General features: G+C 52.5%; 1 long non-coding RNA gene across 2 annotated transcripts; it reads right to left on the minus strand.

Annotated features, from left to right (window-relative positions):
- Positions 1–5,846: 5,846 nt before the first annotated feature.
- On the minus strand, positions 5,847–10,499 carry LOC125612283. Of its 2 annotated transcripts, XR_007342578.1 has the most exons (4): positions 9,859–10,490; positions 9,609–9,772; positions 8,987–9,188; positions 5,848–6,331 (listed from the first exon to the last, which is right to left on the minus strand). It is a non-coding gene; the product is annotated as an uncharacterized LOC125612283 (long non-coding RNA). The 2 variants fall into 2 exon arrangements; XR_007342577.1 differs by having other exon boundaries at positions 5,847–6,331; positions 8,987–9,772; positions 9,859–10,499.
- Positions 10,500–13,262: the final 2,763 nt, after the last annotated feature.

Genomic DNA, 13,262 nt, shown 5'->3' on the forward strand with positions numbered 1-13,262 from the left:
TCCCTCTCCACCCCCTTCCCTTTCCCTCTCCTCCCTCCTCCCTCTCCACCCCCTCCCCCACCTCTGTCCTCGGGGGAATGCAGGAAAGCTGTGGCCATCTGAAAGCCAGGAAGAGACAGAATTGGTTGCTACTTTGACCTTGAACTTCTCAGCCTCTAAAACTGTGACAGAGGAGCCTCTGCTGTTGAAGCCGCCTGGTTTTCTGCACCTGTGAGGGCAGCTGACTAAGAGCACCTCACGGCTGCTGACCTAGGCCTGGGGGATGGGCCACTCCCAGGTTCCTCACTTGCAGGATGGGAGGGCAGATAAAGAAGGAAAAGAGCACTTTCTGCAGACAGACAAACCCCTGCCACAGGCCACGCCTCTGACTCTTCGTCTGTGCACACTGGTAATATTTAGCTTCCAAATATGAAGAGAGAAACATCATGCTTCCACTTCACACCGTATGGCTCTACTCTGTGTAGAAACAATATACCTGTCTCTGTCCAAAAGGGAGAAGGCTCCAGCTCCAAGGATGCCTGTCCACCCCTAGGTGATGCAGAACGGGGCAACCCAGGGCAGTGGTCAGCTGCCCTCCGCACCCCCAGCAGTGTAGCTGTGCCCAGTGACATCCCTGACCAAATCTGGTCCTCCTGTCATTGGCAGGAGTGGCTTCTATTTCCTCTCCTCCTTTTAAACCTCTAACAGGGTGTCCTGCTGCAAGGGACTGGGGACACTGCAGTACCAGGGAGAGCAAACTAGAAGTCGGGGTCTGGCCCAGCAGGGTCCCGTGTCCTCCCATTCACCTGGGCTTCTTGGTACGTGCCATGTGATATGTGGCTTTCCCCACGTTTCCTCGTCAGGGCTGTGACCCCAGCTCCCAGCCCACTTGTGGCACATAGTAGGGGCTTGGCCAACACTAGACATGGGGGTTTCTACCAAGGCCTGTGGCTTTGAAACCCAAGCTCCCCCGGGTGCACCCCACCTCTCATTAGCAGAAAGGAATATCTCCACATCTACGCACCAGGGGACACAGACTGCTCTCAACATTCTTTAACTTCTTGAAAAATCAACTTGTCACGTTCCCAGGCTGCTCACACCAAACTGAACTGGCTCCAAGACGGGCGTTGACTTCACTGGGGGGAGCTGAGACCTTAGGACACAGGTACACAATACAGCCATCCTTATCTGCTGCCGTAATTTCCCCCAGTTTTTAAAGGCCTCATTAAAGAGATCGAGGCCATGATTCCATGGGATTTATAAACTCATCAGGGAAATGCCAGTGAAGGAGATAATGGAGACCACAGGCAATTTGCTGAGTTATAACCGAAGCCACCCTGTATTCAGCCATAAGCCCGGCTCTCACAGCTTCATTAGAGACACTCGGTGACCCAGAGTCGGACTGACTTCTATCTTGTGGTCACACTTCTAACTTATCCCTCACATGAAATATACGTTAGTAGCCAAGGAACTCAACCCTGACATTATATATATATGCATTTATATAATAAAAAAATCAGGGCACAGTTAGGAGTGTTGAAAGACAAATGACCCAAAGGCTCATTGTAAAGGATAATGAGAGGACCAAGATATATATATACATACACATATATATATGTGTATGTATATATACATATGCAGCCAGGCAACCAGGCAATAGACTTACAAGATAATCAGAGAATAGAATTCATACGCATTTGCTATTTATTTATTGATTGATCATATGTGTTCATTCATTTAACAGGCAGGCGTGGAGTTCAGCAACTTGTGGAATGTGTGGATAAGAGACTCGGTCCTGAAGATGACAGGACCCACCCACCATACTGCACAATTTTAATGCACCAATTAAAAAAATATGGTAAAAAAAAAGAGATGTGGCCCTGGAGTCCTGGTAAGTTAAGCTCTAAGAAGGAAGAAAGAGGCCAGTTGCTTAATCTCTCTGAATTTCAGTTTCCTCTTCTGAGAAATAGGTAATAATAGTAACAGCTCGTACCTCGGGGTGTGATTAGGAGCAATGAAAGACAAATGACCCAAAGGCTCACTGTGAAGGACAATGAGAGAGCATCAGTGGTGGCAGGTTGGTCCGCAGACACACACATGTGCAGACACGTGTTGTGTAGACACAGGTGTGTTGGGAGTGGCACCCCCTGGCTGGCAGAGATGAGGGAACCCAGGGAAAGTACATGGATCTGTCGGTGTGTCCCTGTGTTCCCAGCCACACAGAAACACGGAGAAACACCTGTCATTCGGGAAGCACTCTGAACCACGGGCAGAATACAGGAAGGCATAGGTCCCGGGGAAGGCGAGTGGCCTGGACAGAGTGTGACAGGTAGAGAGGACAATGAGCAGTAGAGAGAGAGCTGGAATCCACTGGAGCATGGAGCACAAAGAATTGTCAATTCCTAAGGGCAAGCAAGCCACCATGGTCTCCATCTTCCATGGGACGTGCAGGAAGCCCAGGAAGCTGAGGGCTCTGACACCCGCCGGCAGGTAGAGGCAATGAACTTGAGGACCCTGCTTGGTGCCTCCAGGGAGTTTGCTGAGCAAATATTTAGAAGTAGCCCTTTATGATGATGACCGCTAATTAAGTATTATGGAGGCAATGAAAATACCTCAGCTGCGATGTGTCCACGCCTCTTCAGCATCTCTCCCAGGGCCTATCCGGTGCTGCTGAGAGCTGACCTTCAAATCCATGACAGAGTAAGCAGAGGTCTGGGCCTGGCTAACAGGATGACCCCAGGGGCCGGCTTTCCAGCAAAGGCAACAGAGGGCTGCGGGGGTAGAAGTGGTACCCCAGGAAATGGCCCCAGGGAACAGCCCCAGGAACAGCCCCAGGGAACAGCCCTTGGGAACAGCCCCAGGGGACAGCCCTTGGGAACAGCCCCAGGGAACAGCCCCTGGGAACAGCCCCATGGGAACAGCCCCAGGGAACAGCCCTAGGAACAGCCCTAGGAATAGCCCCAGGGAACAGCCCCAGGAGAACAGCCCTAGGAATAGCCCCAGGGGACAGCCCCAGGGAACAGCCCCAGGGAACAGCCCCAGGGGACAGCCCCAGGAGAACAACCCCAGGAGAACAGCCCCAGGGGACAGCCCCAGGGGACAGCCCCAGGGAACAGCCCCAGGGAACAGCCCCAGGAGAACAGTCCTAGGGGACAGCCCCAGGGAACAGCCCTAGGAACAGCCCCAGGGAACAGCCCCAGGGAACAGCCCCAGGAGAACAGCCCCAGGGAACAGCCCCAGGGAACAGCCCCAGGAGAACAGCCCCAGGGAACAGCCCCAGGGAACAGCCCCAGGGAACAGCCCCAGGGAACAGCCCCAGGGAACAGCCCCAGGGAACAGCCCCAGGGAACAGCCCCAGGGAACAGCCCCAGGGAACAGCCCCAGGGAACAGCCCCAGGGAACAGCCCCAGGGAACAGCCCCAGGGAACAGCCCCAGGGAACAGCCCCAGGGAACAGCCCCAGGGAACAGCCCCAGGGAACAGCCCCAGGGAACAGCCCCAGGGAACAGCCCCAGGGAACAGCCCCAGGGAACAGCCCCAGGGAACAGCCCCAGGGAACAGCCCCAGGGAACAGCCCCAGGGAACAGCCCCAGGGAACAGCCCCAGGGAACAGCCCCAGGGAACAGCCCCAGGGAACAGCCCCAGGGAACAGCCCCAGGGAACAGCCCCAGGGAACAGCCCCAGGGAACAGCCCCAGGGAACAGCCCCAGGGAACAGCCCCAGGGAACAGCCCCAGGGAACAGCCCCAGGGAACAGCCCCAGGGAACAGCCCCAGGGAACAGCCCCAGGGAACAGCCCCAGGGAACAGCCCCAGGGAACAGCCCCAGGGAACAGCCCCAGGGAACAGCCCCAGGGAACAGCCCCAGGGAACAGCCCCAGGGAACAGCCCCAGGGAACAGCCCCAGGGAACAGCCCCAGGGAACAGCCCCAGGGAACAGCCCCAGGGAACAGCCCCAGGGAACAGCCCCAGGGAACAGCCCCAGGGAACAGCCCCAGGGAACAGCCCCAGGGAACAGCCCCAGGGAACAGCCCCAGGAGAACAGCCCCAGGGGACAGCCCCAGGGAACAGCCCCAGGGAACAGCCCCAGGAGAACAGCCCTAGGAACAGCCCCAGGGGACAGCCCCAGGGAACAGTCCTAGGAACAGCCCCAGGAGAACAGCCCCGGGGAACAGCCCCAGGGAACAGCCCCAGGGAACAGCCCCAGGGAACAGCCCCAGGGAACAGCCCCAGGAGAACAGCCCCAGGGGACAGCCCCAGGGAACAGCCCTAGGAACAGCCCCAGGGGAACAGCCCCAGGGGACAGCCCCAGGGAACAGCCCTAGGAACAGCCCCAGGGGAACAGCCCCAGGGGACAGCCCCAGGGAACAGCCCCAGGGAACAGCCCCAGGAGAACAGCCCCAGGAGAACAGCCCCAGGGGACAGCCCCAGGAGAACAACCCCAGGGGACAGCCCCAGGGGACCAGCCCCAGGGAACAGCCCCAGGGGACAGCCCCAAGGAACAGCTTCTTCCATTGTGCAGGGAAGACCACCACAAAAATCAGACCATGGGCAGCAACATCAGAGTCCATGGGGAGGCCCACAGCCCTGGGGCAGGAAGGAGGGTGGGAGGAAGTGGTCCCCAGGGCAAGGCTACACTACAATGTGGGGGGCTGTGTGACCACCACCATGGCCCCAATGGTGGACCTCAACTGCCCCAGGGGACCTCGTGAGCAGAGGGCTGGTGGACCCCTGACTTCCCACCCACACTGTGCTTCCCATCTCCAAACCCCCACGGTCTCTACCCCACAGCCCACCCAGGGAGGCAGGAGGCCTGGAAGGCAGGCAGAGGCACCACGCATGCCCAAGGCCTCTGAGTGCTTTTTTTAATCAATTAGTAAAACTTCACATTCTTACTTGATTTAATTCCACTTTTCTACTGTATAGTCAGGTAAAAACTATTTCATGAAGATTCTCCCACACTGGTAGGGTCTGATTTTATACAGCTCATAATCACATCTGTCCTCACTTGTCATCAGGTACAGTCAGGTCCTGTGTCTGTGGGGTCCCCGCCTGAGGATCCAGCCGGCCCCAGAAAAAAAAGAGTTTAAGTAAACTTTGGATCCGTCCTGAACACGTCTCTTTTCTCATCACTCCTCCCTAAACAGGGCACTACCAAATTCTGTGGCAATAAGCCTGTCCTGGCTGCCTCCTCCAACCCCACCTCCCTTTACCACACAGTCTGGAGCCAGCTGTTCGGGGCGCCAGGTCTCCCAGCCTGGCACTCCTACAAAAATGTGCCATGCAGACCCTTCCTCATTAGGCTGAGTGCGGGTGAGGGTCCTGCACTGCCCTTTAAAGTGGTTTAGAGCTGACTTCAGTTACCCAGGAGGAGCGTGCAGCTCTGTTTAAATGTGCATCCACTTTAAACAAGGAACTTGAACGTCCACACATTTGGTGTCTATGGGGGTCCTGTAACCACCTCCCGGAGGCACCAACGGAATGACTGTCCTCTTGTATTTTCTATTATGAAATCCATCCACCACCACCCCTAATTTTAAGTATTGGTCCTTTCACTTTTTGAGACTTGGCAATGCTTTTTCTTTTCTATAAATTTTTCTTTTTAAAAAATAAATCTTAGACTTTGTGCTCAGCTTTGTCGATTTCATCTTTGTGTCTTTGGCAGGTAGTATGATTATTTCTCTTTTTCTCTTTTAAACTGTAGAATTTTGTTTATCCTCACCTTCTCACTTCATTATGAAACATTGAGAGTTACAGATTTATTTTGAAGTCCTGCTTTGATCATAATCTATTTATTCCTATGATCTTTTAAATTAAAAATAAGTTTATTTTCTGAATAGTCCATTATATTAATCCTGAGATTGAACAATTTTTATTTAAAGAAGTGTTGCCTTTCTTTTTAAATTTTTGCATTCTTTATTGTGAATCACACAATCTATTTGTATAAATAATCCATGAGCGTGTTAAAAATAAGGTACATTTTCAGTTAAGTGAAGAAAAAGTTTGATTCTACTCATTCTGCCTAATTTATTTTCATTGTGTCTGATGTTTATGTCCAAATCTAATTTCTGTATTCTTAATCTGTCATTGATATAGTATAGTTAAAATCTTTTGCCACAGTTGCTGTTTATTATATGTTTATAATGGGCTTAGTTTTATTTATTATAATGTTTCAAAGAATAAAATTTTGGTAGCCTTAAAACGTTATTATTGATGCATGGTAATCACTGTAATGTTGTGTCTTAAATGCAATGTGACCATAAAGTAGACCTGTTCAGTCTTCTTTCTCAACTTGCTCTTTAGAATTCTAAGACCATTTTGCTCCGGACACCTGTCCTGTGCACAGCAATTCTTTCTTTAAAAAAAGAAAAAAAAAAAAACAGGGGGGGGGAGAGAGAGAGAGAGAGAGAGAGAGAGAAGGAATTTTAATATTTATTTATTTTAGNTTTCTTTAAAAAAAAAAAAAAAAAAAAAACAGGGGGGGAGAGAGAGAGAGAGAGAGAGAGAGAGAGAGAATTTTAATATTTATTTATTTTAGTTTCCGGCGGACACAACATCTTTGTATGTGGTGCTGAGGATTGAACTTGGGCCCCACGCATGCCAGGCAAGCGCGCTATCGCTTGAGCCACATCCCCAGCCCACACAGCAATTCTTTCCACACACATGGTCTGTAGTTGCAAAGTCTAGCTTTCAGTCCTGGGATTTACTCCACTAGCTGCAGCAGCACACGGCTACCACAGCCTCTCTGATCCAGCCGCCCATGTAGCGCTCTCTGTCTTCTGAGTCTTTCCTGTCTTGCTGTCTGATGTAGGGGCCAAGCTCAGCTTGTTTTTGTCATTGTTACTGACTCTGCACTGATTTTAAATTCACTAAGAATTAAATCAAAAGCAGTAAAACATTCTTGCTCTCCCCAGCCAAGCTACCTAATAGCAACCACCATTGCTTTAGCCACTCTGATCAAATGGTCGCTCTCTTAGCCTTTTTGTATGGAAGACAAGGACGTGTGTGCTTTCTGGATATTTTCTTCTCCCTTCCACAACACAGTCCCTCCAAGAGCCTGCAACAACCCATGTCCTCACTCTCCTGCCCCTTCCCCCACCGTGATGCCCCCCCACCATCACCCTGAGAGTCTGCAGACTGAGTCTCTCAATCCCTTTGATGATCTCATTCTTTTTCCAAAGTCTTTCTGGATCCTTTGCAGATGTCTCTATTCTAAATGTAACTCGAATAGTGTCAGATTTCAGGACATTGGATTTTATATGAGGTCCATATGCACCAATGTCATCTGTAAGCTCCCTTCTCCCCCCACCCTGCTCTTGGGTGTCATGCCACCCAGAGAATTTCCATTAGATGCCAAACGGCCACATAAAGATGTCTATGTCCCAATCCCTGCAATCTGCGAATGTTATCTTACATTGTGGGGGAGAAAAGGGGGGGATCTTTGGCAATGTGATTTAGGGCAAGGATTTAGATAGGGGTAGAGAGAGGAGCACAGGGAGGATGTCATTCTGGATTATCCAGATGGCCCCGACATAATCACATGAATCCTTAGAAGAAACTCTCCCAGCTGAGGTCAGAAAGGGACAGAGACAGCTGTCAGTACAGAGGGGTCCAGGAGTACAGCACCGCTGGCTTCGAGAGCAGAGGAGGGACCCTGATGGTGGGCAGCTTCCAGAAACTGGGAAAGGCCAGGAAACAGACCGTCCCCCAGAACCTGCAGAGGGAACACCACCTGTTGCCCACCTGGATTTTAGCCCAGGAGCCCTGTTCCTGACTTCTCAACTCAGGAACTAAAAAAGAACCCATCTGTATTGTTTTGAGCCACCACATTAGGGTGTCTGTTTCTGCAGGAGTAGACAGCTACCCAGGGCCCCGAGTGTCCTTCCAGGGCTGTGCACAGCCTCAGCACAGCCCCCACTCCTCCCTCTGCTGTCTGGATTCCTGAGTCTAATCAGTGCTGGCTGCCCCAGAAGCCACCGGCACCACCGCAGCATTGCTGGGAGACAGAGACAGGCAAACGGCCAGCCCTGGACCCAAAGGCAGATGGGGCCTGGACAGAGGCAGGCAGGCTTGGGCTGCAGTCAGGGTCCAGTGAGTTAACGCAGAGGGCTTCAGAAGTGCCTGGCCCCGGCACTGTGTCCTGGCTGGGACGTCCTCACCCTGCACTGCGGCAGATGGCCAAGTCACCCATATCCCTGTCTCATTGTGTGTCTTCACCAGGCCTGGGCAGGCCTGGCCCCACTCTCATTCATAGGATTGCCCAAGACACCCCCGTCTCTCCCGCCCCAGGCCTTGGTTTTAATGGACCGTGTGCGCGCCTTCTCTTGTGAACCTATTGTACACAACGTGCATTTCCATTTTGTGCGTGTTTGGTTTTTAATCGACATAAATGACATTGCCAAAGAACAATTTGTTTTCATGGGACCTAGGTGTGGTAAGACGCAAACTGGCACTTACTCACGTTCCTTCTCACGACTGCTGATATGTCATGGTGCAAATCCATCTTGCTTGACCTCTCTGAGGGCTAATGCCAAAATATTTGTATTTGAGCAATATAGGCCTGACCGGGCCAGGCAGCTGCTGGGCGCTAGAGCCGGGTCTTGGAGGCCCCTGCAGTGCTGGGCTTGAGGGCTGCGGCCTTCCAGCCTTGGGGAGGTCATGGGGGAAGATGGAGGGACATCAGCAGGGGCCAGGGAAGCAGCCAGACATCCCCTGGAATGCGCCTGGCAGGGACGTCACCCCTGCCTGTTCCCCTCATCGACTGAGGAATCTCCAGATTGCCTCCAACTAATGCAGGAAACCCCCTTGTACCTGTCCCATGGTAAACCTGAGGGTCTCTCCCTGGGTCAGACACCAGGTGACAGACTGCTGGCCACGTGCGTGCTCAGATGGAATTCGCGTGAGTAATGCCACACGGCTCTCCATCACGGAGGTGCTAGCCCACCCTCCTACTGGCCAGCAGAGCCTGTGGCTCCCCCAGGCTCCTGTCCCTGCCAACCCTTATTCCCACCTGGCCTCCTGTGCATGAAGGGGTGGCTGTCTTCTGCTGGAATTGGCATTTGTCTGACTTTGGGTTACTGCCAGCCTCGGCCTCTCCTCTGGGGCTGGAGGGCTGTCGAGTTTCCCTGTGGACGACCTTCCCACACAGCCTCTTCACCTCTCTGCTGGGGGCTCTTTTTCTTCACTGATGGGCAGGAGCTACCTGCAGGAGACTGCCAACGTGACCGTCAGGGGTGCTGACATCGGTGCCTCCAACGCCACCGATCCCCACGGCTCCAGCCCCAACCCCACCTCACACTGTCACCTGAACTCTGAGGTGGCAGCATTTGTGCTAAGAGGCTCTAAAATCCCTTAATGGAACACCTCATAGGGTGGCTGTCCTTCACCCCCGGCTGAACAAGACTGAAACACACTGCGGCAAGTGTGTTTACACTGTGTGTTTACCTGTGTGTTGGGGTAGCTTGTATACCGCCACAGCCAGGGTAGAGTGGACAAGCCCCTCTAGGGAGGGGCCGGGGGCACTGTGGGGTCTAGACAGCCCTGCCCGGCACACGAGACCCACTCTGCTGTATCTTCATCTAGACCCATGGACCAACGCTGTCCCCTGGTGAGTGGTCACAGCGTTTCCATACCTGAATGGCCTCAGTGGTTTTCTAACCACAAATTCCCATCAGTGACAACTTTCTCAGACTCAGCCCTCTGTGGTCTCCTAACAAGCATCTCAAATATGATGGGAAAATCCAGATTAAGTCAACATTTTGCTCCCGAAGGACTTCTCCGTACAGGCATGATGGACCTGGGGAATATAATCGAGAAAATATTCATATGGAAAAATGAGCAGTATTTTTGGCAAAGTTGCCTCATTTCTCCTCCACCAGGTACCGTGTCGCCGCTTGGGAGCCACCAGGAATCATTCCAAAGCCTCAGTTTCCGAGTCTGTGCGGTGGGGACGACCGTGCGTGCTTCGCACACAGGCAGAGAGCTTAACGAGATGATTGACAGGTTCAGCTTAGGCCCGGGACGCAGCCAGCTCTCAACCTTTCTAGTGCTGATCCTTCCACCTCCTGCCCAGTCCTCCTGGGGACACTCTTGGTAGGAGCAGCCCAGGTGCCGCAGCAGCTGTGAGAGGCCAGCAGTGTTGATTTAGTTGTGCTGTTGGAAGCCCAGTCGTCATTGTGCATCTGGACTTCGCACCTCCTGCTCCAACAGGCTGTCACTGGCAGAGAAACATGTCGCCTTGGCACAGACCACGTCTGCAATCACAGCTTATCTGAGCAGTGTTTAAAGTCCAGAGCTATTATTTACAGCTCAGAGAAGAGACAGCAGAGAATCAGGAGCCGGGGCCCAGCCACACACTGCAAAAGCCACTCCCAGAGTGACAGGGTGACAGATGAGTGATGACGAGAGGGAAGAGGTTTCACTGCCTCTCCTAATGGCTCCAGATCGACCCAAGTCCTGCTCCTGCACCCACACCTTCCTGATGATGTGACCCACGCGGGGTTCCTCCCTCCCTCGCCCACCCTCTCCCACATCAGGGCCAGCAATCCTCTCAGATGACCTGCGACTTTCCTGGTTTCGTACTGAAAGTTCAACGAAGTCCCAGGAAATCCCTCAGTACCTGGAAAACAGTGGGTCACTCGCTTTGCTGTCTGGATGAAGCATTTTGTCACTAGGTAACATTTAGTATTCGAAGTCAGCCATATTAGCAACAATTGCTTATTTGGAGTCCAGGGAACACACTACGCTAAGCTCTGAGCACAAACTGTCCTGGTCTGACAGGGCTTTTTCCATACCTGGCCCTCAGGTCTTGTTTCCTATATACTTTTCTCCCAGGAAAGGAACCAGAGTACTTGGAGAAAGGGTCGATTCTAGGACTGGAGCAAGAAAGTAATAGTAAGAACCTGGAAGGCTTCATGAAGCCAGAAGGCGAGAAGGGGTCAGGAAACGCAGCAGGAGAGTGCAGCATCTGTTTTCTGTCACTATAACGAAGTACCCAAGGCTGGCTACTTATGAACAAAAGAGGTTCATTGATCTCACAGTTCTGAAAACTGGAAGTCCAAACAGCATGCGTGAGCTCTGGTGAGGGCCCCCCTTGTGTGCATCACCTCACAGTGAGTGGTACCATGAGGGCAGGAGCATGTGCCAGACAGGGAGACCATGTGATGAGACAGGAAGCCAGAGCCAGGAAGCCACCTCCCACTAGGCCTGCCACCCCCCTAGGTCCCACCACCCCAAAGACAAATGCATGAATCTCTTGGGAAACAAACGGCACCTGAACCGTGGTGTTCCCAGCGTCCATGCCCTTCTCAAAGTGCAAAATGCCTTGCTCCATCCCCAGTCGCCTCCAAGTCTGAACTTAAACCCAGGGTCACTCAAAAGCTCTAGTCCAAAGCCTTAGCTCAGACTCAGGGCAAACAGCTTCAGTGGGTGCCGATAAAATGTAATCAAAAAGAAAGAAAAAACAAATTACCAGCTACCTGCTTCTAAGCGTCAATGGCAAGATGGGCACTTTTTTATTCTACAAGGGAGCACGAGGGTTGTGGAGACCACCCTAAAGTAAGACGGACACCCAATGGGGCAGACATTGCATGTTAAAGCCCCGGGCTTGGCGTGCTGTGCCTGGGATGGCGGAGGGTGGTCCCTGGGCCTCACACAGCCTGAGCCCGCCTTTGCCCACTCTGTGACTCTCACAGGGCAGCGTTGATGCCTGCAGCTTTCCTGGCTGAGCGCTTCATGCAGCTGGCCTTCCGGTGTCCCTGCGGAGCACCCCTCCTGCAGCCCCACTGGGTGTCCCTGCTGGGGCTCTCTGCAGGGAGCTGACCCTGTGGCCTCCTGGCCTTTCCTCTGAAACCTTGGGACAGACAGCGTGAGCCTTGCACCCTTGCCTTCTGCACACCTGAGAAGCTGCCCCACACGGACACTGCCAAGGTCTGTCACAGGAACCCATGTGATGGGGAGGCCGCGTGGTGGCACAGGAAGCCAGAGCGAGGGAGGGGGCGAGACTTGTCATTTCTCAGTAGGCCACCACCTCGACATCGCCACCCCCAGGACCAAGCCTCCAACTCACGATTAATCCAGGGGACCAACCACACCCAACCCATGCAGAGCGTGTCAGAGAGCCCCTAGTGGCCAAACCTGGGACAACTGGAGCAGCAAATACAACAAGGAGCATGCATTCCGGCCCAGGGAGTGAAGGTGGTGTCTGTGACTTCACACTCGCACCGGTGGCAGAGATCCATAGGTGGACCTTCCTCATTCGACTCCCCCTCCCCTCTCCTCCACAGCTGGCCAGAGCCCTTCCCTCCCCAACCCTGCCTCCTCGCCCTTGTGTCCCATGGACATCACCCCTCAATATGCCTGCTGCTCTCCTACACCTATGTCAACACCTGTTCCCAGGAAACCCACGTGACATGTGCTTAGGGGTATCTTGGCATTGTGGAGCCTTTCTCCCACATACAAACCCTTCTGTCAGCAACACTAACCTAAAACTGTCCTCCAAGTGACTTTAACGCTATGAGCTTCAGCTTTCTTACCTTACCCTTAGGGTTATCTCAAGTGCTGAGTGTTCAGCATGTTAGCAAATGTCAAAGCATTCTACCAAGTGCTGCGGGAATGCTTGGAGAAATACAAAGAAAGGTTCAGGTGAACAGGTCCCTTCAGAGGATTAGTTCACGCTTATTAGATGAGAACTTCCAAAGCACCTGGCGTGTAATAAGTGGAATGTGGGAACAGAAATGAAAAGCTCCGAGAGCAACTGGGTCAGAGAAATAGGGAGCCACATTAGATGTGGATTCTTATATGCTGATGGTATAAATAGGTGTAATTTTGGAAAAACGTTTTGGCATTATCTCGTTGGACTCATTTGACTACTGATTTGATTTCTTATGTATCACATGAATGTTCAGACTTTTAATTTTTCTTTCTTTGCTTTTGGTGAGTCATACTTTTCTATCAATGTACTCATTTCACCTGATATTCAAACTAGTATAAAGTGACTGTACTCGTCAGCTTTCTGTTACCATGACAAGTACCTGACAGAATCAACTTATAAAGAAAAGGTGTTTACGGTAGCTCACAGTCTCAGAGCCTGCCATCCATGATGGGTTGGGCCCAGTGCTTTTAGGTCTGTGGCAAGGCAGCACCAGGGCTGGGGCATGAGGCAGAGAGAAACCACTCACCTCCTGACCACGAAATGGAAGGAAAAACAAGAGGAAGAGGCCAGGATCTTCGCACCTTATTAAGGACACACCCCCAATGACCTAAAGACCTCCCACTAGGCCCCGCCT

Source organism: Marmota marmota, unplaced genomic scaffold, assembly GCF_001458135.2.
Source record: "Marmota marmota marmota unplaced genomic scaffold, marMar, whole genome shotgun sequence".
Lineage (NCBI taxonomy): Eukaryota > Metazoa > Chordata > Mammalia > Rodentia > Sciuridae > Marmota > Marmota marmota.